At 44.2% G+C, this 27,060-nt stretch overlaps 1 long non-coding RNA gene across 14 annotated transcripts in view; it reads left to right on the top strand.

Annotated features, from left to right (window-relative positions):
- Positions 1–27,060, top strand: part of LOC122164244 — a 49,567-nt gene that overhangs the window by 15,808 nt on the left and 6,699 nt on the right. For 6 of the 14 annotated variants that reach the window (XR_006170160.1, XR_006170162.1, XR_006170164.1 and 3 more), the window contains 9 exons: positions 2,156–2,252; positions 13,013–13,195; positions 15,307–15,644; positions 17,516–17,701; positions 18,552–18,682; positions 19,033–19,135; positions 21,031–21,158; positions 24,180–24,316; positions 25,523–25,703. This is a non-coding gene — a long non-coding RNA (uncharacterized LOC122164244). Of the gene's footprint in view, positions 1–2,155; positions 2,253–13,012; positions 13,196–15,306; positions 15,645–17,515; positions 17,702–18,551; positions 18,683–19,032; positions 19,136–21,030; positions 21,159–24,176; positions 24,317–25,522; positions 25,704–27,060 lie in introns of all 14 variants that reach the window. The other 8 variants (XR_006170163.1, XR_006170167.1, XR_006170161.1 and 5 more) reach the window with 8 other exon arrangements.

Genomic DNA, 27,060 nt, shown 5'->3' with positions numbered 1-27,060 from the left:
CATTACAGACATTGTGATAATTAGCTCCTACAATATCATGTTTCTTACCTAGGAATTCCATTATCCTGCTTTTAATTATCATTTTTCCCAACCTTCAATGTGCAGAGCAATTTCTCTGGCTCATCTACTATTCTTTTAATATAGAGAGGTAACCCAAATAGCTGCTAGGAATTTTCTGACATTTTTTTTTTTTAATAAGGAAAAAGATATTTTTATTTATCAAAACTTGAACTTTTCACAGGAACATATGTTCCAGATGTCAAGAGTTGCAAAATCCATCACTTCAGGTGGTAGTTTGCTCCCAAATTTAATCATCACTACCGTTAAAAAATGTGTGCTTCGTTTCTGGTTTGAATCACTTCCATTTTTCTACCCTTAGTCTCTCCTATGTCTCTACTAGATTAAAAAGTGCTGGTTGATATTTTCCCCTTGTGAAGGTAGTTATTGAATCACCCCACAATTGAGCTGTTTAAGTTTCTCAGTTACACGTTCTTCTCATATACTTCTTATGGCTCTTTCTTGCCCCCAATCTAATCTTTCAACAGCTTTAAATGTGAACATCAGAATTAGATATACTAGGAGTTTCAGCGGTGCTGTGCCCAGAGGTTGAACTTATTCCTCATTTCTGATGACTTCTCCCATTTCATCTTTGCTTCTACCCTGAGTGTTGGTGGTTAGCTCCTTGTCCATTAAGATCTCCTAAGTCATAACCATTGCACTGCAAGACACAATTTTCTGTTCTGTAAGAGCCACCCATATTCTCTTGGTCCATTGACTACCTCTTCTTGAAAATACTCCTTTCGTATCTTGCATAATATTTAAGCAGAGAGCAGCCTGCCTTCCTGAATGTTCAGGATCTAACAGTTCTGAAAAGCAGTCATACTGTGTTTCTGTAAATTGGTTCTCCAGCCTTTTATCCCTTTGTGCCATTATCTTGATTTATTTATGAATAATAGAGGTCCCCATGTTTAGTATTTCACCTCTCAGCATTAAATACTTACTCATATTTCGCTGGTGACTGATGAGATATCTCCACTCATATGCTAACATCCTTACAGCTCAGCCAGTACAGCCAGAATACTCTTTTCCAGTACAGATTTTAGTCTCACTAAATTCCTTTACGTGTTTTAAAAAAATATAAAAATTATTTCACTCTTATGACCTATATTCTCTTTTCTATTGCTTGTGACTGTGTACTATGGTACACCACCAGCTTTGTCATTGCGTTTTACTCTTTTTGCTGTGTCAAGACCTGATTTTGTTATCCGGGTCAATCTAGCTTTTTAAAAATTACTTTTGCTTTATTTATACACGTTTATATTTCTTAGAGGGGGCACCTTTGTTTAACTTCTTAGTCTGATGTCGTCTTGATATAATACAATTTCACTTATGAATTGTTTTCATCTCTGTGCTGAGCTTTTTCTCTGAACTAGCTGGATACACAGAGCATTTTTATTTTACCAACTCTTAGCAATGTTTGCTTTAGCTCATGACAGATTTCCCCCAGCTCCCACTTAATTAAACACATCATATACGTTTTCCTTGTGAAAAGTCTGATTTCACTTTTGACTTTTGATGGAGAGCGTCACCTCTGGATAGCATCTTCTTCTCCTTTGCCTAATTGGTGTTGTGTGTGTAACTGGAAGGGTTTTGGAGAAACTGTCAACAGTACCCTAGGGCTAAATCTTCTAGCCAGCAGTTTGACTTTGCCTTCCAGGATCCTTCACTTACATTTCCCTTTAAAATTTTTGACATGTATTAGGACCTCATTCTCCTCCCTGGCACTTTCTAGCATCCACATAGGTGTCTCATAAAAGACCCCTTCATGTTCTGCCTACAAGCTTGCAAATCTCTGTCATCACATCCACAGCTACTGTTGCTCCTGGTATTTAAATTCCCTACAGCACAGTAGACCGAAAGTTCTTAACTATGAATGTATTTTGAGATACAGCCTTCTCGGAGCTGTCAGCTTGCTTTTCCTCAGCTGGGAGGCAGCTTCTTGCTGTGCTGTGCTCTTCTAAACTGCCCATTGTGAGAGGAGCCTGAGCCTCCTCAAAGGGGAGATAAGAGCAACTAATCTGGACTTGGCCCTACTCCCTTATGTCCTTTTATATTGTTTTTGTGCCTCATATTTGTTCTGTCTTTGCTCTTCCAGATCAGAAGCTCTGGCCTCAAACTGCTCTGGGTGAAGACAGTAGCTGAAGCAATTACTGAAGCATTAGTGACTGTCCTGGAAGTTCTTGGAAGGGCAGGTGAGATCACTGAGCACTATACAAGGGCAAACAGTTAACTTCTGGAAAAATAGAAATCAGGGAACGAGAGACCACTCTTCACAGAAATTAGTCTGAAAAAAACCCCAAAAAAACACCATGATCAATTTAAGGCAAATAGAAGTTGTTTTTTTTAAAAAAAAAGAAAAATAACACCATAGATTTACCAAGAATAAATCATGAGATCTCACTGTAATTTCCTTCTTTGAGAAAATAATGTCTAGTAGATGAAGAGGAGGCAGCAGATGGGACATATTTTGCTTTAGGAAAGCTTTTGAAACTGTTCCACATTATTCCCTCGGAAGCAGACTAAAGAAATATGGTCTATATCAGTGTGCCCAGTATTTCTGGCTGGGTGAGACACTTACCTTCTTTCTGTATAAGGGAGAGACCATATGTTGCAGCCCTCCTTCTAACACATAACTGTATTGTGAAAGCATAGAAAAGCCAGTGCTTCCTGGGGCAATGAGATTTATGACATATGTGCCGATAGATCCACATACTGCTGTGATCAGAGGCCATAAGTGGACTTCCAGTGTACTCAAAATAGTCCGTCTAGTGGGCGGCCATCCTTTCTGCAGACACTGATCTGGATTCAGAAAGGAGTAAGGGAAACCACGGCCTTAATCGTCCTGGCAGGCAGGACACAGTTCACAGCTTCAGGTTCATCATTTAGAAGGTGTGTGATGTGATGTCATGTGGGTGGCAATGGTGCACCGTCAGACTGAGAAGTTATTTTGACTGACACCCGGCTAGGGTGTGTCCTGGGCCCAGTTCTATTCAGCATGTTAATTAATGGCTTATATGGTTTAACAAAGGACTCAGTCACAACATTTGTGTACACCCCAAGATGTATTTGAAGGTCAGGGTCAAACTTTCAATGAATTTGAGAAACTGGAGAATGTGATCCAGAGATAAAGAATATGAAATAAAAAGAGGCAACTCATATGTGCGGAATAGCAAATAAATATCCAAATATAAAAAGGAGACAACTGGCTGAGGCTGAAGCATATCGTAGCAAGATAGAAGAATTACAGAAAATCAGAAGTTAAACAGGAGTGAGTGATCATGCAAGTCTCATCCTGGGAGGTGTTATCAAAATGTATTATTAAAATGTGAGAGGAAGTTTCCTTTTCTGCAGTGCCTTGGAGGCCTTTTCTGGATCTCTGTATCCACATTTAGTGTTAGAGAGAATAGTTGTTGTGAATCATGCAGATAGCAATGACAGAGGAATGAGTGGGAAAGGAATTGTGAAAGTGGAACATGGTGTTATAAATTGTCCCAGTACCAGACAAGCAGATTTTCAGTTGTTGGTGAGGTAGCTTTTATAAGAGAGATAAGCTATATAAATCAACGTGAAAGTAGATTGCAAGGTTTTAACATTCCAAAACAATGAGATATTTTTATAGGTGAGATTTGTGGAAACTCACCAACTAAGCTGCGATGCATAGTTCAAGATGGCAGCTCCTCTTCAAGAGAAATGAGCAAATTCTTGTAATTTAGAAAAATGCAAAGAACTAAAATCAATAATATTGAGTAAGGAAATTGCAAAGAATTGTCTCAGCAATTAAAGTTCAGGCTAAGCAGACCCTGTGAACAATGGGCAACTAGATCAATAAAAAATATAGAAATACAAATGCTGCAAGTCTGAAGCCTAAAAGGGGTGAACAAGAATGTCTGATTTTAAAGGAAGTTATTGATATAACAAATGCCTCAGAAACTTGGCAGAAAGGTGGAAAGCCCGAATATGGAACAAATAATAGAGGAAGGATGGAAAGGGGTACATTAGTGGTGAAGCAGTAGAGGGTATGAGGAATTGTCCCTAAATGAAGTTTCAGTAGAGGACATTTTGGAACAAATCAATAAAACGAACAGTAAGAAGGCACCAAGATAAGATGATACTCAATCAAGAGTTCTGAAAGACCTCAAACACTAGATTAAGAGAAAGCTAAATGTAGCATGAAAAGTGTCGTTTAAGTTGACCACACTGCAAGAAGAATGGGAAGTGGCAAATGTGTCTTCAGCCTTGAGGAAAAAGGACTCCAGGACTAATGTGAAAAACCATAGATCAGGAGATCTCACTTCCAAACTGAATAAGTGGGTAAAAACTGCAATAATATAGAAGAGAACCAGTAGAAGGTTTCATAAATGTGATTTATTTGGAAAAAGTCATTACAGTTCTTGCAGAAGGAGACCACGTCTCATAAATCTATTTGAACTCTTTGAAGATGTCAACACGCTTGTAGGTAAGGCTGATCTAGTTGATATAGTGTGTAAGGACTCCCAAACAAATGTCAATAAGTCTTCCTGCAAAGACTCTTAAAGTAGTTATGCTGAGATTAAAAAAAAAAAGGTGTCCTCTTGTAGGTAAATAAGACAGAGAAAAAAATAGGATAAAAACTGGGAGAAAACATCAGTGTTCCCACTGAAAGGATCATTATGATTTGGTCACGCAACTATTAAGAGTTAGGACCTGTGCTTTTCAATAATGTGTTGGCAAGGTTTGTGGATGACGCAAAGTTAACTGAGAGTCAAATCCAACCCTGTGAAGAGAGGCGGGTGGTTCTCATGATAGTGAGTGACTGTGTCAGAAATGGCATGTGAAAGTCAATGCTAATAAATGCAAAGCAGTTTCTCTGGGAGTATACATATTCAATCATGTATTATACTTATTCAGTTACAGATTGAACATTAAGTTATTATCATTCAGAAATAGAGTGACTGTAGGATAGCACTTTGAAAGCACTGATGTAATGACCAGCAGCAGTCAAAAATTCAAACTGAATGACGGAAAATTTTGAAAGAGAAAAAAGGAGAAGAAAAACATGATTATAAGATTATGTCACTATATAAATGTTTGACAAACCCACATATTGATTAATATGTGCACTTCTGTTCATCCTGTCTCATAAAAGACAGAACTAAAAATGATGGGTGGGAGTTATTTAGCTCAGAGATCTAGACACCTAAATTTAGGCTTCTATCTGTAGGTGTCAATCTGTGAGGTAGATACCTTAACTCCACCACTAAATCGAAGTGTTTTAATCTGAATTCCACCCACAGAGAGTATATGAGAAAGGCAGAATGGTTTTCAAATCAGGACAGAGAAAATCGTTAGACGTGGGACAGAGATGTTGAAACTTCCTACCTAGCTAGGAAATAACGAAGAAGGGATAGCTATTATTTTTCAGAATAGAAGTAAATGATGTCCCACAGAATTATTAGGCATCAGGTCTAAAACAAAGAGTCATACATTCCCACATAACATGTTATTAAATTGTAGAACTTATCGCCAGAGGCTGTTGTGTAGGTCAGAAAGTATAAATTAATTAAAAACTTCTGGAAGGCTGAAGGGAAGACGATGTCCTGCCAAATGGAATTACGAAGGCTCAGTCAACTGTCAGAAGCGATAGAGGCCCTGACCTTCCTATTGCAGGTAGAGGTAAATGGGAAGGATGCTAAGGAGGCAAAATAGGACAATAAGGGCACTTTCTAGGCCAGAACAGAGAGTGAGAAAATGGTCTGCACCCCACCAGCAACTCTTCCTGAGGTCACTGAATGCTATGAAGGAGCATCCACAGTTTGGATCTCAGGAACGGAAAGGGTGGTATACCCCAGCCTCGGCTTTGAGGGAAGGAGGGAAAAAGGAAGGTTCGGCTTGAAATCCAGTATAGGAGTTTTAAATGTTAAGGTAGACTAATGATATAGAACTAGCCACTAGTTATGTCCAGAACACGGGAACAAGAAGCAGTGTTCATAGTTCACGGTCTTCAGCACCTCGGAGTTGACTGAATGAAGGAAATACTACAACCACCAGCAGCACTGTACTTCCTAGGGCTTGCAGCTAATTGCTCCTACCTGGGGCTCAAGATGCAAGTACTGGAATTCAGGTATTGTTTCTGTTCCTTACTAGAGCAATGCTCCTGTGGTGTTTGAAGACTAGAATTGCTAACAACCACATTCAGCTGAGCTTATCTTGCTCATTCCAGACTCCTTGGGTTTTTCAGTCATCACAGAAGTTACAGATGAGATTCCAAATGCAATCAATAATGAATGAATGTGGTCAGGTTGATTGGATGTCTCAGAGGAGTAGCCAACAAGATATGCAGGACTGTGCAGAGTAAAGCTGGAGAACATCTCCAGCTTTCTGGTATGGGGAGGCAAAACCTAGGTTGTATTAAATATGAGCAAGGCTACTACAGTAGGTAAGTTTAGTTTAGAATAAAGCTGTGTGGTGTGCTTCCAAACATTCCTCTTTCAGTCCTGCTTTCATTTTCCAATTTGTTTGGATATATTTTCATCATTTTGTGCTGCAGGAGAAGAAAACACCTTGTTTCCATTTTGAGTTGCTCAGCTGGCTGTCCCCAGGGTATTTCCACCTGGCTCTTAAATGAGTGCAGGTATTTTCTGGTGTGCTTAGGCGCAAATGAACTTGGTTCCACAGAGCTCAGAAGTCCTCTGGAAAACAGTATTGCTCATCTACAGTATGAACTTGGAGAATAGTGACTTAATTAGATTGGGCACAGCTAAGCAAAATTGGAATCTAATGCAGCTGTCTTTAAAATACACTTCATAAGAAGCCTACAATAAAATGGGAATTGGAAACCCTTAAAAGGGGCTAAATTTGATGGTGAATTTTGGATCCTTTGGTGTGAAGCTTACTAAACTGCAGTGTGGTAAAATCAATCAGTAACTTAGAGATCTTTTAAAAGTCATTTGCTCAACGTGAAGCTTTCTGTAAGAACATGCAAGATTTGGTAGGAGTAGCTGATGGTGATTCAGGATGCAGCATCCTCTCACAGAAGGGCTGGAGCCTTGTGTCCACGAGCCTGGTAAAAGAGCACTCGAGTCTTCCACTCCAGCATGAAATTCCTGCTTTATTACATACCTCTAACAAAGACCATGATTACAAGTGCACTGCTTCCAGTGCCAACGTGTGGTGTAAGGAGTTCCTTCCCTCTTCTGTCCCAATACCAATGTACTGTCACAATTGTGGGGCTGTCACGGGAGCTTCTTATGCTGGCACAGCCTCTGAAAGGAAAAGATTTGTAATTACATGCAAAAAAGAGAGTGCTCTGAGTAATCTGTGAGCTTTGGTATGCATATGTATGTTCCTCCGTCTCTGGATAGGGATGATCAGCTTTACATGAGCACTTGTCACCAGGGCAGGACTTTGAGCTTACTGCCTGATACGCTGTTGCAATGCTGTGACCGCAGGACTGTTCATAACATCTCTTGTTGTTCATTTTTTTTTTTTCTTGACCTAGAAAATATTTACTCATTATTTACAAATCAGAACTGCTATCCCTAAAAAAAAATTTAATAAGGCATTTCGGTGCCTGTCAGGGTGTTGCAAATGGAAATCAGGGTCAAAACAGTATCATGGTTCTGGACTTAATTAGATAGGCTGCTTTTCTGGGGCGAGCTGTTGCAAGGAGTTGGGCACCGGGGAATTTTTTTGCATTGAGCTAGGAGGAAAGCAGCTTTAAAATTTCTTCCTCCGTTTCCTAGAAAATGAGTTTTCTCTCATTTTCTCTCTTTTGGATTGTTCAGCCAAATGTCTCTGTTTTTTCATGATACGTTTCACAACATATTTGTTACGTCCATACATAGAATGTTAGAATTAATCAAAACTGAACCATTTCTAGAGAAAGCCATTTCACGTCTATCTCTGTCATGAGACTGGCTGCACTGATAGGGATTAGAGGTTGTTACACTAATGACTTAGATTTTTGTCTCATTGCCAGAACCGTTTCCCAATTTAGAACCTTTTCTTCTGATTAATATTTGTATTCCTCCCACAATTCCTCTTCTTATAGGAATTCGTACTGGGAATTATTCCAGACCTACATAATGTCTCTGAAATCTTTTTATCCCTCTGTTTGCTGATCAGTGGAAAGGATTTTAATGCCAGGTTAGGTAATCGAGATAAATCCTAACTTCATCTAACTTTATCCCTCGACTATGTCTTGGATATTCTAGAAACATTTTTTGTGATCCATAAATAAATTCACACAGGATTTTGATTAATCTTTTTTTGCTCTTATTTTTCTAGCGAAGCCTCATTACATTAAACGGGAGATCAAACAGAGTGAATTACAGCTTCCACTATTCCACTTGCACTAGTTTGTTCAGTGCCACACCTTTTTTTGTTGAAAACATCAATAAGCTCCAAAGAGAACCTTTCGTGCACAGCTGGACACGTGCAGTATATTTTAGTACCATCCTGAGGCAGGGATGGCTTCTTCCTAATAATGCCTTCTAGCCCCATTCAGTTATTTGAGTGAGCTTACATAGCAGCGCGGAGTATAGGCTCGTATAGTTCACTTCTCAGTGCCCTTCATTATCAAGTAGATGGAGCTAACCAAGCCTGTTCTCTGGTGGGTGCTTGGAGCCAGCAAAGACACGAGGATGCTGCTGCAGGCTGGGAGAGGTGGGGCTCCTGGCTCTGAGCTGCATCACAGCACTGCAGTCCTGTGGGCTGGTTCCTTCTGTTTCTGTGTGCCCTCGTATTGGACACCTCGTGGCCATGAGCCAGCTGCTTCACATGCACTTAAGGAAAAGCTTCACCAAAAAATACGTATCCCATTTGGAAAGCGATCTGACCTTATGTGCAGGCAGTAACAGGGAGCTGGTACCTCGTTAGCCATTTCCTTCTGACACTGTTAGTCTGAACCTCCTGCTGAAATGAACCCAGAAGTCAAAGTTTCCTTCCCAAGAAGAAAACTTTGGTTTGTGTGACTGCCAGATGACAACTCGGCACCTCGGAGCCAGTGGGTTAAATGAGCCCAGGGATGGTGGTGACTTCAGTTCGTTAGGAGAACTGGACTGCGCGTTACCCCTGACAGTCCTACTGATAGATGGAATGGAAAAAACCCTCCCTTGCTTTGACCCAGAGTTGCTCTTTTCTCTGATGGTTCATTGATTCCCTTTGCTTCCCTTCTCATTTAACAGATTTTATAAGTTGGGCATTTACAGATCTGCTGCTATTAACATTCAGTGTTAGTGGACCCGGGAGCTTCTCTGCCAACTATTGCAGAGCTTCTGAGCCTGCTGATTTAAAAATGTTCATTGCTGATAGATTCTAACATCTTTCTCAGTTACTAATAGACTGGAAAGTATTTCATCATCTTCAAGCAATGAAAGCAAATCATCCTTCTTTCCAAATACTGAATAAAAGTCTGTTTGAACACTTCTGCATTTTCTGCATAATCCTTCACAATTCTACTGCCTGCACCGAGCAGTGACCCTGTACTGTTGCTAGGGTTTCTTCTGCAAACACAACTTTCTTGTACTAAGCTCCGTCAGCCATGGATTTTATTCTGAGGTTTCTTTGTTTCATGCTTCTGTTCATGTAGGTCAAGAGTTTTCCTGGCTATTGATTTACGACGAGGTAGATGCAGTGCTAGTGTTTGACATTTCTGTATTTGTTTTTGTTTGCTGATATGACTAACAAACGTTAACCACGCGAGTCAATTGTTTTAAGATTACATGCTGAGTATCTGGCAGTCTATTAATTTTTGCTTTTTTTTTTTTTTTTTTTTAAAGTGCCAGGTAAAATGCCCAAAGAGCCAGGAATAATATACCATTTCCCCAGTGTTCACATACATACGTGTATCTTTGTAATAAATATTTGATATTGTATACATATAAATATATGTATATATAACCTCCCCAGTAGCAACCCAATATAGTACATTTTTGACAACCTGGAGTCTTTTAATATTTGAAGTAGGGGCTTGCAATATAGCAAAGGAATGACCCTGGTGAGAGATGTGCATTTCTTTTTTTCCCTTTGAAATCTGACATGTCACGAGTCTCATTGTGTTAGTCTATGTGTGTTCTGCTGAGACTTGCCAGTGTTGAGCGATGTATTCCACAGAGACCTTGTCCAACAACAAGCACCATCCTGGCTTCAGGCAGGAGCAGAATTTTACCTGCAATGCACAGCAGAGGAGCCAGCACTGGCTGGCAGAACTCAAAAACAGTGCAGATAGGAGGACATAGAAAGTATGGAGAAATAGTTGTAAATCAGGGAGAGAAGCAAAAATATGGGGACAGGGAAAGTCTGTAGGGTAGGGGCAGAAAGAACAGTGCTGGTTCCTGTGTGTTCCGTTAAGAATGTGGAACCGAGTTCAACACCACACAGTGCCTCTCATGCAGATGTAGCAGCAAATACATGAAACCACCAGCACAGCATGTGTGTTCAGATTCAATCTACTTTAGGTCTTTATAAAGGAAGACAGCGACTTACTGTTACCAAGAATCTCGTTATTTGAAGGTATGAAGACCCAGAGGAGGATTAGGATAGCAGAACAGCATCTCTTTGGCCACGGTACCTTGGGAAGAGCTCTGCAGTGCACGGGGGGCAGTGCTACCTGTGCTGCTTATGTCTGGAGAGGCATCCTGGTACAGCTTCAGCAGGGCTGGAGGTACAGCAGGCAGTAGAACAGGGTTGTTGGGAATCTGCCCCCTCTTTCACATGCTGTTTGTGCTCTGCAGACACTTATATTCTCTGTGCTACATCACCATATGTTGGAGGTCCTCATTCCTTCATCAGAGCTGTTCTCATGTTCACTCCGGCCTCCTTGCACCACTCTGCTGACACTGCACAGAGTGTATGGGCAGAGAAAAACGCAGAGTACATATCAATAGAAATGCATGCATGCAGCTCATGGTGCATGGACTAACAGACCCCCTGCCGCAGTGCTGTATCCTCTCTTTCTGCTCACGTGTATTTGCTTTGGGCTGCACATTTCTGCAACCACAAGCTGTCAATTAGAAATCCAGCAAATTATCCAGGCTGAGAATACATATTTATCTTACACTCTAAGTTTTTTCTGTAGCACCCCCAACAGGTGACAAGGTGGTAGCATGATAGCAGGGTATGCTGCCCTTGGATTTGGCTGTGTAGGTATTTTTTGTGTGTTCTTTATACCTTAGAGCCCAGTGGCTCTCTTTTCTCATAACTACCGTTACAGCACTTTCAATCTGAGGGGCTTTCCTGTGCTGAACCTTTGTCTTGCACTCTCACCACTGTGTCTCTTCATTTTCATTAGTAGCAGATGGAGCGTGAGTCCCAGTTCTTCCTTTCCATCCTTGCTGCCAAGAGATCTCTGGTGCCTAGGCATATTTTGTAGATACTTAATTTTCTGCTAGTTTTCATCCAGTGATTTTGGTTAATTTTATCCATGTACATAAAATTATTTTGTGAGTGACACTTTTCATTTAAAAATCCTGCTGAAAGCTAGGTTTACTAACCTGATTCCAGTGAAAACATTTAATGCTTCCTCTTTTCAAATTTGAACCTCATTATTATTTTTCTGTAATCCACTTTTAATTGTAAGTACCCAGCATTCTGCCAGTTCACGCGGCACCAAATGACACAAGGTTGCTCTGGAGTGCTCCAGTGAGCATCTTCTGGGGAATATTGAAATTCAATGGAAACAACATGAGAACCATTATCTGAAACAGTCTCTTCAGGCAAACCATATGGGGTGAAATATTCTGCACTGCTTCAATAATCTGAGCACAGATATGTTCACTGGTAACTCTGCAGTAAGCATCACTCATTTGCTTTGTCTGTGCAGTATTAATGAGCCATTTCAATAGACAGCAGGTTTCAACTATATTTGGTGCATATTCATGTTGCTTCCTTCAAGTTGTTTCAAAACTCCTTTCCCTAGATTAACTAGAAAGTCTCAGTTATCGTGTCAAGTGCAGGGTACCAAAGACAAGGGTCATCCTGTCCTTTCCAGTCTTGGCTGAAGAGTGGGGCTGGTGTTTGGAAGAGAGATGGTGTGGTAGGCGTGCTGCCTTTGCTGAGCCTTCCTTCAGCAGAGAGGCTCGGCTGCTGCTTTCAGCAGTGTTTGCCAGGGCTACTTCTTTCTGAACACGAAAAACCTCCATCTTATTTTGTGGTTCATCTGTCACATGGGGTTTGTGGTTGCTAGCAAGCAGGGGAGCCTTACAACTCTTCTTACAGATAGACTCACGTTATTGTCATGGAGGAGTGAGAAGATGGTGAACTCGAAATGGAGAGCACAGAAGGAAAAGCTGTATGTTTTGACTGGCCTGATCTGTGCTGTGTTTCTAAATACCTATCTGTGCTGCTGTTCTGATGTGCTCAGGGGAGCTGAATTGCCCCAGACATTGGTGCAGGTATTTGCAGAGCCTCGTTGTGCATGTATGCAGCATATTCCACTGGGCTGATAAACTCCAAAGAACGGTGTCTGAGAACCAAGATGTACAGAGAGATCTGTGAGGGGTGCCAAAAGCCCAACAGAGGGTTCTGGTTAGTACTGAAAACCATGTGGAGGGTTCCAGGGAGTGGAAAAGTCACTTGAAATTTAAGAAATATTTTGATTGACACCCTTTTCTCTTTGTCAGCATTCAGCAACCTTCCTTTATGGTAGTGCTTTTTTTGTGGTAACTGTAGGGAGCTTAGCCCAGACAACAGCTGAAAGAATGTATGAATAGATTAGCAAGGTCACTCAAAGGTCTTTCTAGGGAAGGGCATTCACACTGCAATCTTGAACTAACCACTTCCCAAGAAAGTCAACTCAGGTATTTAAACAGCACCACAAGGAAAGAGGTTGAGGGTTGCCAACACCAAACTAGGTTAGTTTATGTGCCTTGGTTGCTGGTAGAAAAAGAGGTTTTTTTAATTGCAGCTCTTTATTTATACTATGTTCTCTTCACAAAAAAAGATGAAATAGAAAATAAACTTATGATTTATCCAGCAGGATGGAACTGGCAATGCTGTGGCTGAGGGAGGCGGAGGTCAGCAGCCGAGGGCTGGAGCAGGAGACACATCCTCGAGTTGCAGCAGCGCAGTTTGATGCTGTGGTTGTGCCAGGGCTGCTGGGAGAAGAGCTGGACTGGCTGAAAACTGCAGTCCTCTCAAGCTGGTGGAAGAGCTATGGGTGAGGGTTTTTTCCTCTTCTTTTTTGGGAACAATCTTTGGAAGAGAAGGAACAAAGACTAATGACAAGCACAGATGTCTGTGAGGCTGTCCTCCACCTTTTCAAATCCTTGTATTTCTTTTTATATATTGTTAGAAGCAAGTTTTATTGCAATGTCTTTTCCTTCTCTGTAAAAAAAGAATTGTTAACATCGCACAGTCTATCTCCAAGGCTGTGGTGGCCCTGCTGCTCCTTTCCTTTCCCTCTCTGGAAATTGCAATAATTTTAAATATCCTCTTGGAGCTGGGGCAGCTTCTCTATTCCCAGGAGCAGACAGCCCTCTACCTTGGCACCGGCTCTTCTTTGGTGTTGCTGCAGCTTACTAGAGAGGTTTGGCTCCAGTCCTCCTTGCACTGAGAGCTGAGTGCTATGAGGAGCTCCTCAGGGCTCCCCCAGCTGTCAGCTGTGTACAGGGATGTGGTTGCTGGTGCCTGGGGGAGCTGGGGGGAAGGATGGCTCCACCACTGCCGGTGTCCAGCTGCTAATGCTATTCCATGTGTCAGCAGCCTTGGGGACAGCTTGGGGAGCAGGACAGAGATGTCAAGGCCTGTGCCTGGGTTCTTCTGATGGCTTTGTGAGCTCAGAGGTGTCCCTGGCAGGGGATGTGCCCATTGCTGGGGCTCCCCAGCTGCCCACTGCCACCAAGGGCTGTATGTGGTTGGGAGTAATGCTGTATTTGGTGCCTAGTGGCTGCGTTTGCTAACAATCTTGGGTGGTGCTAAATAAAATAGAGATTTTGTGCCGTTGCATTCACTCAGCTGCCAGGCAGGGTATTTGGAGAGCTGCTGGAATCCCAGACTCCTCCCAGTAGTAAGCCAGTTCATAGCCACCATTTGCTGGGTTGGAGTTTGGGATAGGAACTTGACCTGGGACCTGGAATGTTGGAGATACTAAGTGGGTCTGATTCTGCCTTTGTTTACTGAAGAGTAGCTTTCAGTGCAATTTGTGCTGTTTTTCCTCAGTGAAGCAGTAGAAGCCCCTGTGAGGCAAGGAGCATAGTACTGATGGTGCAGGGAGCAATGGAGGATGTGGGCACAGCAGGAGATGTTGAATAGGTGCCCCAGAATGATGACTGATCAATGCTAAACCTCAAGGTGGCTCGAGGGGCCTGAGCATCTCATTATTGGTGTGTCAGTTGATCCCAGAAGATCCATGGAAGACCTGGTGGGGACTTGCTGCTGCTAGCCAGAGGCACAGTTATCCCAGGAAAGTCTGAAAGGCCCCCACAGCCAAGGTGGTGGGTTGGGGTGCTGTCTTCAGAGCTGTGCATTGAGAGCACAAGGTGTGGTTGCAGAAGCAGCAGCTGGAGCATGGGAAAGGCTGCTGGGGTCAAACAAGCAGGAGCACAGTTAAATCTGAGATGAAGATTTTTCTTCCCAGTGACTGAGAGGGACACTTAGAGGGCCTGGCACATCTCTTGCAGAAGTTTAGGGCTGCAGGAGGGTTGCCCTCTGCGGGGATTAGCTGCTGAGTTGAGGCTGCTTGGAGGGGGCATTTGGCTTCTGGACTTTGTGCTGGGCATGTGGGCTTTGTGCCTGTGGGCATGTCTCACTGCGTTGGCTGGGACGAAAGGTAGCAGCTGGCTCGGCCTTCCACTGCCAGATGCTCTTCACTGTAGATAAAAGCTTTTTCTGGTTATTCTAGCTCCCATGACTGTCAGGGTTCTATAAATGGCAGAGGCTGCCACTGTGGGTCAGCCCTGTGGGAAGTCTCATCTTGTCCATCTGCCCCAGGAGCAGGCTGGCAAACCATCCTCCTTTCCTAAATGCGCCGCAAAAACAGGCATCTCAGTGCTTGAACTGCAACCTACCCGAGAAAGCACCTCTGAGCCTATGGATGTGTTTTGGGTGAGCTTTGGGAGAGCTTTTGCCTGGCCCAGCCAAGCCTCCTGGGTGTCTGAGATGTCTTAGGCTTGGCTGCTGGAGCAGAGGGTCAGAAACCCACTGAGCGCTTTTTCATGCCTGCCTCTACTTGGGTGACAACAGGAGTCTGAGTACCACTAGTTGTAATGGAAGTGTTGGGAGTAGCTATCCTGCTATTTTTCTGTTAAAACCCATATTTTCTTTTCTTAGATGCTTGCTGCTAACTGCTTTTTCACCTCTTGTCCACCCCTCCACCAGCCGCTTGGGGCCACCATTTTAGACTTCAGCTGGAGCTGCAAAGCGTTAGTGATCTTGTTTTCCAGAGATCGTATTTGAAGTAGAAAGAACTGGATTTTGCCTTCATTTACGCCTCAAGGAGCTGCCACAGGGGGAGGGGCCAGTGTTTGCCAGCTTGCTCTGCTCCCTGCAGCCCTCACTGCGGAGCCGTGCCACAGGAAATGCTGAGCAGGAGTCAGGCATGAGAGCATCGTGCTGGGTTGGTTTTGCTCTTGGAAACAGAAGGTGGAGCAAGCCACAACTGAGACAAGGTGACTTTTGGTTTGGTGCATGTTTTACTTAATCCTTGCTAACATATCACAGAAGCAGCCCTTGCCTTTCTGCTGATCCCCAGCTTGTCTCACTCCCAGCTTTTCTCAGGAAAATCTCATTGCTGTGTTTGTAGAGCTAAAAGAGGGCAGCCAAAAACCGTGGTTGTCCTGCTGCAACAGCTCCTATTTCTTTGCAGTGCTGGAAAGAGCCGCTTCTCCTTCTTTACCGGTGCTACCTTCAGCCCAGCTTGTGCCATACTCCATTTTATCAAGGCTGCAACAAGCACGGCTCTTACAGAACTCCAGTCTTTGTTGCAATGTGCTTCATAAACACTGCAGTTAAATAGATGGTAGAAGGCATTTTTTCAGGGGAAGGACAGCAGGGCATCTGGAAGGACAGGGGCCCTGCCAGCTTAATTGGAAGTTAAACAGCAGTTGCTGCAGGGACTGAGTTGTGTGATAGCAGGAAACCTTAGTGGCTTTTTTTGTGTCCACATAACTCACTGAGGCTTGGGAACAAGCTCTGGCAACCCCATCTGCTCTGGTTGGACCATGCTCATCTCTGCACTTAAGTTTCATCTTGTTGCTCTTGAGGAGAAGTCTTTTCTAAAGAGTTCCTTATTTGGAAGCCTTAATGAGACTTTCTTTAAAGAGTAAGGAGGTGAGACTTAAGCACCAAGATGGACAGTGGGGATCAGACCCCACCAGACAAGCTATCACAGCAAAGCAAAGCCCAACCAGGGTGGCTGAGGTTGCCAGACCTTGCTCTCCAGCCCCAATGGGTTGTGCAAGGACAGCTGAAGGTTTTCTGCTTCCACATAACCCGGTATCTTTGGCAATCACTGTTCTTAAAGTGCTCTGGATAGAGCTAGAGTGCATTAACAGGTCAACCCTATTTCCCAAAGGGAATCCCTTTGTAATTTTTGTGGGTGTTTACAGTTGGTTAGAAGTCAACTAGTTGCATCTTGATTTGTGGGCAGGATACTCAGGGAGCTGGCACTGGTGTAGAACTACCAATGCTGTGTTCCTCCGGGATGCAGCTACAGCTACTGCAGCTGGCATCAACACATGTCTTGTCTTCCTCTCCAATCCAGCTGTTTAGGCTGAATCACCACTTTGCTGTTGGGAAGAGCTGAGATGTAAAACTGCCAGAACTTATTTGTGTCTTCTGCTACCTACATTACCCAAACGTGCACTCACCTCCTCAGGTGCAGGCTGACTGTGCCTGCTGGGAGCTGCAGCCAGGCAAGGGCAGGAAAGCTGCTTCCCCCACGCAAGTGCACTGGATAGTGTAGTAGGAGGCAATGCAACAGATAGGGGGCTGCTTCTCCAGTCTCTGGGAAGAAAGTGAGGCAGGGCACACATCTCTTCTGTCTTCCTGAATTTCTGTTATTGCTTGTCCAGTGTAGGACATGCTGCAAAAAAAGGAAGGCAGCTTAATTGCCTCCGATCTAATCCTTCCTTGGGCACCCAACCCTTGCTGTCAGAACTGAAGCAGGGAGTTTGTCACCTCTGGCTCTGCTTGTGCTCTGCTGGAAAAATGATATATGAGGGGCACAGCTTCTAGCAGCAACCCTTCCTTGCTGATAACTGCAGGGAAACCTAAGCAATACTAGTAATCTGGCTGTAGCTGCTAAGAACCAGGTAAAGCAAAGAGATGAAAAGCCGAGATGGAGATTTTGGGGGGGTGTTCCATTCCTCCTGTGCTGCCACACATGGGTAGGGGCTGCCTCAGGCTCTGATCCTACAAGGAGAGTGTCCTGGCTGGCAAAGGCAGCCTTGGTGCAACCCGAGGAGAAGCAGTAGAAGAGATCAGTTTTGGGGAGTTGAGTTGTATTTGTTTTTTCCTTATCTCTTTCTCTGCCCTACAGTGTTAAGGTCTGCAATGAAAGCAGGATCCATGCCAAGCAGGATGGAGCACTCCAAGGGGTCACAGCAGAGGGCTGCATCTATGAGAGCATCTTGGAGCCACTAAGATGGTGCTGACATCTGAGAAGATTTTTCTGGTGATTTTTCACCATGCTGTTCACTGCTGACACCACCTTCCTCACTGCAGGGTAAACCCCTTCAAACCAGAGAGGCCCCATGTGCATTCTTAGGGGTGAGACCCATGGAGGGCTCGTGAGGGAATCAAAGCAAATGGGGGGACTTGAGTGGTGGGGACACCAAAAAGTAAATAGATACCCCCGAGGGGCATCAATGGGGACACGCAGAAAGAAATGGAGGGTGCTGAGGGCCATTAAAAGCAGGCTGAGATTTATAGGGAAGGTACCAAAAGGTTTAGAGTAACCCAAGAGGCACACAAAAGTCCTGGGAAGCACAGGGATGGAAATGGAGGAGCTCTGGGGGCACTGAGAACCACTTGGAGGAGCAATGCTGGAGCAGAGGAACAAACAGCAGTGCTGATTTTCTTCTTGTTTCTCCAGCAAGCTGGAGAACTGCAAAAGCAAACCAAAAGGTCGAGAGGACCAGAGGGATTTGGGGCACCAAGACAAAGATCTAGCACCCTGGGGGCTCTAAAAACTACATGTGGGGATGTGGATGGCACCATAAAAGGACAAAAGTCTCTGGGGACACCAAAGAGGGCTCTGGAGGAGCTCCGAAACCAAAGGAGTGACGTGCATAAGAGGAGTCCTGTGTCTGTCCTTTCTCCTCCTGCTCTGGCATCCAGGTTGCGGCTAAATTTCACAGTGTATAAGTGTCCCAAGAGAATTCCCCTCTTGTTCGTGCTATGGAAGGGAAACATTCCTGTTTCCACTCTGATCTTACAATGGCTTGTCAGTGACAAAACATTCCCAAATCCTCTCATTTATCAAATGGCCAATCCTGTTAACAGCTTAAGAAACATAATTACCTGCAATCTCTTCTGCTATTCATTTTATGCCTACACTTCCCTCTTGTTGGCAGCTTACCAGCAGGCAAGACGAGAGCTGAAGCAGGGCTGCAGCCACAGAGCACTTCAGCAGTGCAATTTCCCTTAATCACCTGCACGGTGATCACGGGAGTTTTGCCTTCCCATTTGCAGCAGCCAGAAGCAGGTGAGGAAGTAAAGCACAGAGCCAAAAGCATCAGCTAATGTGCCACCAGATGTGTGCAGGTTTTCAAGCACGGTTACGTTTTCGGTGCTGTTCCACCTGTAAAGTGGGAACTGTGTCAGGATGTGCTTTTAGAGTACGTGGTATCGCAGCCAGCTTTATGTGCCTTGGAGATAAATGTGCATGGGTGGGCTCAGAGAGGAGCAGCAAGAAATCACAAAAGCAGAGCCCAAAACATGAGTGAGCTGGTGAAGTAATGGGGGAGGAGGAAGGGGAATCGGGGTCAGCAGGAGGTGGTAGGAGGTCCTGTTTGCTGCGCTGCTAAAACGGTCTGAATTTATCTTATTTTACAGTGCATCTACTGCTTGTGTGAGATTTTACGCTGTCTCATTTGGATTGTATCTCAAGGAGGATTTAGAGGAGCTTGCAAGCTGGAGATCTGCTGACTTCCCAAAGGTTGGTTACATACAGGACAGCTGAAGCCGGAGAGGAACGCCTGTGACCACAATAGCTTCTTCCTCCCGCCTAGGGACTAGAAAATCTCTGGGTCTGTCCCACTCACACAGCTGCTGAGGAAGCTATCTTTCGTGCCTTTGAATCTTTCACTACCCTGACATTATCAGTGTACATTTAACTGGCCAAGACACATCCTTGCCTGCGCTGTCTGTTTAGACCCATTTCAGTTTTGAAGGATTTTTGTTCTTCGCATACACTACCTCTCTTTTCGACCATATCAGCTATTTCTGATCCTCAATGTTTTGGATAAGTGATATACATTTCTTCTGACACTTTCATGTGTTATTTTTAAGCTGTGTTTATGCTTCTTGCCAACATTTTATCCTTGCGGTTCTTTGAATTTTGTATTAAAAACCCTATGAACAAACTGTACACAATTCAGATCTTTTTAAAGTCAGCCACCGTCTTAGGGGATTTCAGGCTTTTTCATCCTGCTAAGATACTGAATTCAAGTATATCTTGGTCACTATTAGTGAATAACCCTTTCCTAATAGCACTTTGAACCTCCAGTGCTGAATTTGAATTGGACATTAGACATTTGAATTCAGCATTTGAATTTATGTTGACTGAATTTGAGTGCAGCCTGAACATGGCCTGGACCCAGGAGCTGAGGAACTTGGGTGGCTCTGGGCTGCCTGGCTGGAGCTGTGCACTGGTTGGGAGCAGCCAGGAGATGCATAAGAAAGTAACTGAGACTTTAAACAGAGCTTGAAACAAATTGAGTTCCTATATTTAACAATGTCTGATATATATAAAGGGAAATTAAAAACTGCAAACAAATAAACCGTACCTAAAGAAAGCAAAAACTGCCCCAATAATAATAAAAAAGTAGGACATCTGTGTTTTTGTACAAGAACTTGTGTTTCTTTTATGACATTTTCTTCAAATCATGTAAGCCCTTCAGAGCAGCTCTAATGCCCACTGGAGTTCTCCAACCTAAATGTCTTGTCGTCAGTGTAAGGAACAAAGATAATATAATTTGAATGCTGGATGCAACAACATAGGCTGCTCTCGAGGCTGATTCTCTCTGCTCCAGATGGGAATGATGGCTCCAAACAGACTCACCAGAACAGACTGAGAAGCAGACATCTCATTTGTGAGGAAATGGTCAATATTTCAGCTCTTTTCTTCCCGTTTGTTTCTTTGTAGAAAAAAAAACAACAACAACAAAACCAAACAAAAAAAACCCACAAAAAATACAAAGCCCCTCACAGTTGCACACAAATGCTGCTATTTCAAAGCAAATTTTAAAACATTTCTGATTTGCAAGTGGCATTTCGGCATTTTTGTGAGAATAAAATACTGTGGTGCTGTGTTTAAATATTTCATTCCAGCTCCTTGAACAAACTTACAATCTTATAATAAGTTTTTTTGTTGGTTTTTTTTCTGACATTAAAGCGTGCTGCTCTGTGGTACCGATAGCTTAGGCATCTCCAGCTCCAAGTGCAGCCACAGGAGCCCTCCCTGCTCACAGCTGATCAAAGGCAAACCACACTGCCACCCACGAGCCACCGCTTGTCCTCAGCATCCAGCCCAGGAGAGAACACAAATCCCAAATCCCCCCGAGCCCTTCTTCCCTAGAAGCAGCACCATCCGTGAGCAATACACACTGCTGTTGTAACCCTGCTGTGAAAAGGTGGAGCAAGTTCAGTAAACAAAAATACTTTGCCTTGGTTCAAATTGTGGCGAAACAAAACATCAGCCAGCGCTGGCTGTTCAATTAAACTGTTTGTAGTGCAGGCTTTGGAGGGGAAAATGCTGAAAAAAGGATTTGGGGATCATATGTATTGCATGGAGAAAACGTTTAATGAGAAATTTTCCAAACCTCTTTGCAGCTCGCAGGCAGCACTCTTCCCCTGCATGTGACATGTGCATCGCCCTCAAATTCAGAGGATGGCTCACAGCTGCTGTGACTGCAACCAGGATGTATCTGGGGCTGAGAGTTGCCCATGGGAGCCAGGAGGTGAGTGTCCTATGTTTGGATGTGCCTGCTGAGGGATACTCCATCCATAGCCCCGCTGCAGCCATCCCTGTTTTCTGGGGGCAAGTGGGTCAGAGAGAACATCCCTGTTACACCAAGAGGCCTCTTTGACATTTCAAGTAGCATTTCTAAATGCTATTTGTGTCAGACATGCGAGCTGTCCAAACACAGTGCCAGGTTTGGTGTGTTCCTTCTGCTTTTTACCACTTCTAGCAAAAATTCCCGCTGATGCCACGTTGCTGTAGCCTCCATTTCTTGATCCCCACATTCTCAGAAAGATGCATTTTAAGGTGCATCATCTTCCCTCAGCTAATTCAAAATTACCTGCTAAGAAAGAGCCAGGATTCTTTCTGTGTGCTGGGTTTGTGTAGCTGGCATTGTTCTGCTTTCCAAGCCCCTTCCTGGGGTCGAGCTCTTCTTACGCTGACTCTCCTTAGTCATGTAGTTCAGGTCCTTTCTAATGTTTGGTTAGCAACTACACTTTTTCCACACATCAGTTGTGAATGTTTCTCATCCAGAAGCTCTCAGAATATCATGTTTTAGTTAATTCTGTATGTAATTCTGACGCGAGAGCAAGAAGCTGTTGTTCTTATCCTAGAGGACTCAACAGATCTGTTTTCAGAGATGCTGAGTCTCCTCTTCCTCAGCATTTACCCCGAAATACCCATTTTCTCCCTTTTTCTGGAGCAGTGCTGCACCACCACTCTGCTATGGGAGCTGCTGCACTGTGCCCCAGATTGCAGCTGAAATCTTGATGCCGGCTGAGCCCCAGGACTCCCAGCTCCTCCCGCTTCTTCCCTTGCTCTTCACGGTGATAACCCGTGCTGGCTTTCCTGGGGCCGAGATGATCTGTGATGTCCCTGTGGTGGTGGTGGCTCTCCCAGGGTCCCCTATGAGCCATTTTGTGGTGTAGAGCATCCTGACACCATCAGCTGACCTCAGGACATCGGTACCCATGGTAGCACCTTGCTACTGGGGATCCTGCAGAAACCAACAACCAATGTGGGTGTCTGGGGGCACTCTGCAGGGCAATGCCAGGAGAGGACAGGGAAACTTGCCGCCTCACCCAACCACCAAGCTGCCTTAGGAAGGCTTGTATTAGCACAAGGGCGCTTTGCATCCCTGCCGCTCTGAGCAGATCTGACGGCTCTCGATGCGTGCGAATGAGGCCGCAGCCAGCACGCAGGGAGGATGCAAGCAAGCACAAGTTAGTGCTTGTGTTTGCCACTGATAAATGTATTAGTCTTTAAAGCGGTATTTAAACTACAACCCTTTTTCAGGCACCTCAGCACTCCGTTATTTTGCAGGCCTTGTAAAGGAATGTGATTTTGCCTTTTAACTGGAGTGTATCTTATGCTAAGCAGTGAGATTAAGCGTAGGGATCCAAAAGAAGTTGCTGAATGGCAGAATTGCCTTTATAAATAACATTAATAATTTATCCGATCCAGGGGTTTTTGGGTAAATGAAATACCTGCCTCTGTATAAAGCCCACTGAATAGGAACACATCTCCGCTTTTATGAGGCTTGGATTAAAGAAGGGAAATGCTAAGGGGCTTATCTTCGCTTCAATTTGCAGCCCTTCCGGCTAATGGCAAACTCATTTAAGAAGCTCCTGTGTTTGTGCCAACTCTGCCTTTATTCTCGGTGCCGGAGCTTGGCTGCATTTCTCGCCGCAGTGCTGGAGAGAGCAGAGAGGAAGCAGTTTGTTTTCGTGACCTCAGATTATCAGACAAAAGCCAGTGAGAATAATTTTGCTGGAATGCTCCCTATTACGAATTGTTTAAAGCGTGGTGGCTGGCGAGATGCTGACGGTGTGGGCTTTTGCCCCACCTGCTGAAGAGGACAGGGCTGTTGGCTGAGCTGGGACGAGACGAAAGAGCAGCTGTCATCTCTCTTCCGAGACACCTCTTCTTCATGCACAGACAGTTGTGAAATGGCAAAACCCATCCTCTACAAAAACCACGAGCGGTCGCTTTTCAGCTTTTCTTTTATGCCGGTAAAATCAATTGCTTCAAAGTTCACTGAAGGTGAAGGCAACATTTGCTTTCCATTCAGAGCTAAGCGGGCCATCTTCGAGAGCAAACGCTCGCAATAGGGAGAATAGCAAAAATCAGCAGAAAAAGTCTCTGAATAATTTGAACTGGGAGAGGAAAAAGCAATTTGCTCCCAGTTATTCCACAGACAAAAGTATGAATAAAAAAATCATGAGCTATTTACCCTGCCCAGGCTATTTGCATGAGTTTTATGCTATTCCAGTTTTGCTTCCCTGACCCCCAAAGACCTTATCACTGGATCCTCAAGGCACTTCAGTAAAAAAAAAAAAGCATGCTCTTTTTCTTTTCTTTTTTCTTTTCCCTTTTTGTTTTGCATGCTGGATCAGCAATGACCAAAAGCAGAGAAAACAAAAAGGGGTCTAAATCTGAACTGTGCTGATGCTTGCATGTGTGTTGACCTGGATTAGAGACCTGGACTCTGGCCTGCCAACTCTATCAGCATAGAAATTTTGTTCAAAACAGTATTGTAAGTTTGTGTGCTTTGCTTTCAGATAGCGAGGCTGTGGCAAAGGCATGCGGGTATTTACAATCTGCTTTAGGAAAACCTGATAGAAGTTGTTAGCTGCTCTGTTGCAAAGGCAGCTTATGTCACCCACATCTGCTGCTGAAGGTAGCCCAGCCAGACGGCTGGCATGGCACGAAGTGCCAGCATCCACGCTGGCTGCAATGAGGAGACGAAAATGAAAGAAGGATGAAGACCTCACAAGCTTTATCAGAAGCCACCAAAAAGTTGGGAGATTTGGGGATTACATCGTGTAATTATATTACCTTAAAGAAAAGTTTACTGAAGATTCCCTGTTTTGTGTTGCCAGCTCTTTTCAGCCATTAGTAACACATAACTTCTCATTGTCTTTTCCCGAGGCACAGATGGGCTAATTTTCAGCTACCTGATAATTACACATTGTTTGAAACTGTATCAAAAGCTTCTGTTCCTGCATTTCTCCAGCAGCTGTGCTACAGCTCACCAAGTCCCTTGATCACGGCTTGCAGGAGCCCTCATCCATCCATCTGTCTGGAACGGAGTGGCAAAGCCTCCATGGTCACATTCACACTTTGCAGGTTGCTGGGATTTGCTCTGCTGTCAAGGTGGGTGGAGTGCCTAAAGCCCACTGAGAGCATCTTCTTGGCTCAGTATCAGCACCTAAGGTTAATATGGGGATACTGCTGCATTGAAACATGTCCACTTGAATATGAGTGGGGATGCCGACGTCATGGCGAAATTAAGGGTAAAGGAACATGAGATGCTGGAAATCAGCATAACAATGGTTTAACCTTGATTTTACTTGGGCAAAGCTGTGGATGTGGCCACACTCCAGGGATGCCAAGTTGGAGAAATGTGGCCCGTTGTCTGCATGGAGAGGAAGGGCCATGGTCCTTTCCCTAGAGTGATGGTTGGAGCTGGAGAAACCTCCTCTCCTCTTGATCCCTCCTCTTTGAGAGAGGTTACTCTGCCAGTTGAGCTCTGATTGGTTTTAGAGGGCATTTTCTCACTTTTTTTGGGCTGTCCCATGGGAAAATGCAAGAGGCCTCACGTCTGTGTTTTCTGCTTCCCCGCCGTCGTGTATGCTTGTTGCCATATCAAAGAGGGAAATTAAATTGGGTTGACATGACTGGCTCTTGACAAACCAATGTTCTTTGATTTTATTCATCATTTTACATCTTACAAGTTGCTCGTTTAATACTTTCTTCTAACCTCTTGAAGGGAATTGAGATTGAGTTGATTATTCCAAATTTTCTTAATGTCTCCGCTTTAAAGAAAGGTGCTTCTCTCATCTCCAGGGACCTCTGTGCCTTCATAAATTTTGAAGATAATCACCAAGAGTTCAGTGTTCCTGGGTGCATCTTATCAGATCCTCTCATTCTGAATACATTTGATAAATCCGAACGGCTTTAAACTTCTTTCCTTTTGTTGGCCTTCTTCACTGTTCCCTTCAAAGGTGGTTCTGTTAAGCTTCATTCACAATTAACCTTTTTTTAAAGCCTGAAATGAAGAAGAGGAGGCAAATTCCTGCTTTGAACAGTTGGTCAGCGCTCTGTCCTTCCCCAGACAGTTCTGCACCTACAGGTCTTGCTGTTCTCATTTTACAGCTAATGCATTTGCAGACCCTGGCTGTTTTCCCCTGAAACCTTGAGCATGCAGCCTTAGCTGCTCGCATGCTGCGAACCTGTATTATTCCTGTATTCTACCCCCAGCACATGCCTGTTTCCACTTTCTATACAATTTCTTTCCAGCTTCTAGACCCTGATGCTGCTGTAATGCCATCTAATTATGCTTCTTATCTGCTTTCACAGGGGAGCAGTTTGCTGTTGTGCACCATCTCTAGTCTCTTCAGGGAACTGCCAATTCTGCATTTCCTTACAGCATATTTCCATCCAAGAGAGCTTCTCCACAGCTTCCCTGATCTGTCAGACGCTCATTATTTTGTTATTTCCATTCTCCCGTGTGATTGTGCTGGTGGGAAGAGACACTCAGGTAGGTTTTCCTTTTGGGATATGAATTAAGGACTAGCCTGATAGAGCTGCAGAACTGAAAGGGGGCCACTGCAAAGCTTCCAAATCCTTCTGGCGGTGGGATGCCCCAGGTGGGACCAACTGGGGACTGCAGCGGAGAGAGAGCTGCTTGGAGAACAGATCCAGAGTTGGATGGGCCTTCTATGCAGGGCAGCACATTGGAAGGGGTGATCTGCAGCAGCCCACCCCCTACACTTTAACGCCTGCTGGGAGCATTCTCCATGCACGTCAGGACCGAGATGACAAGGTCTGCCCATACCTTGACTCTTCAGTTTATATTCATACTGTAAGCTCAGGAGAACGACAGTGTTCCCCACCTGCAGAGCCCTGTGTCGAGGTGGGTTTGGCTGAAGCCTCCATACAGCGGCACCACCTGTACAACTGACATTTACTGTGCTGGCCTGAATTCCTTCACTTTTCCCCCATGGCCATTTGGAGTCAAGTGCCACTGGAAACACGGCTCCCGCCGGGAGGAATTTCAGATGCATTCAGATCTGAGACAGTTTTGAATGTAATTTTGAGTTTTACAATGGCTCTTCCGCTCGCTTGCTCGCCGCAAGTAATGAAGCAGCAAGATAAAAGGCAAGGCCAAGGAAGGTTGTTAAAAAATTGCTTGCAAATTAATGTGAGGACAAGGTGTATGAGTTAATATCATATAAAGACCCTTAAAATTGGCATACATGCATGCACCCTCCGAGCACTGACATTCGCAGGCAGAACTACACTGGTAAACTGAGCCCAAGGGGCTTGATTAACAGGAAATTTTCAGAATGCCAATTAGAGCAAAGTTTACCGAACAAATTGTTTGCACTTGTACCCTAGAACCATCATGAATTTTAATTCAGCATGGATTTACGTGGCTGAAACAATAATTAAAGATACATGAACGCTTCACGTTTGGGAGACTCCCCCATGGCTCTGCTGCGTTGGGTGGGAGCAAGGTGTCTGGGCAGGGGCTGCTGCTGCCAGGCTGGTGGATGGGTGGATGTGGGATGCACGTGGCTTTTCCCTGCAGAAACATAGGCAGTTTCCCTAGTCCTGAGCTCACCAATTTGTGCAGTGCTAGTCTCTTGTTTCTTTATTCTTTTTCCCTTTGTTTTTCTTTTTTTTTTTTCCCCCCTTTATGCAATCTGACAAAGAATGATCCATGGGGTGTTTTCTCAATAAATGCTGGCTTGTTGTTTCCTGCCTTTTGCTTTTGGTGCTTGGAAAATGTTAAATTAGCTCCTCAGCTCCCCTGAGACCGATGCCTTGCCTAGTAGTTTTGCTGGCCCTGGGCTGACCGAGGGCTCCTTTCTCTCCTCATTTCTGCTCTTCTT

This window comes from Centrocercus urophasianus, unplaced genomic scaffold, assembly GCF_019232065.1.
Source record: "Centrocercus urophasianus isolate 14NV4802_14NV808 unplaced genomic scaffold, USGS_Curo_1.0 seq_26, whole genome shotgun sequence".
Taxonomy (NCBI): domain Eukaryota; kingdom Metazoa; phylum Chordata; class Aves; order Galliformes; family Phasianidae; genus Centrocercus; species Centrocercus urophasianus.
This window is presented reverse-complemented; position numbering and strand designations above follow the sequence as displayed.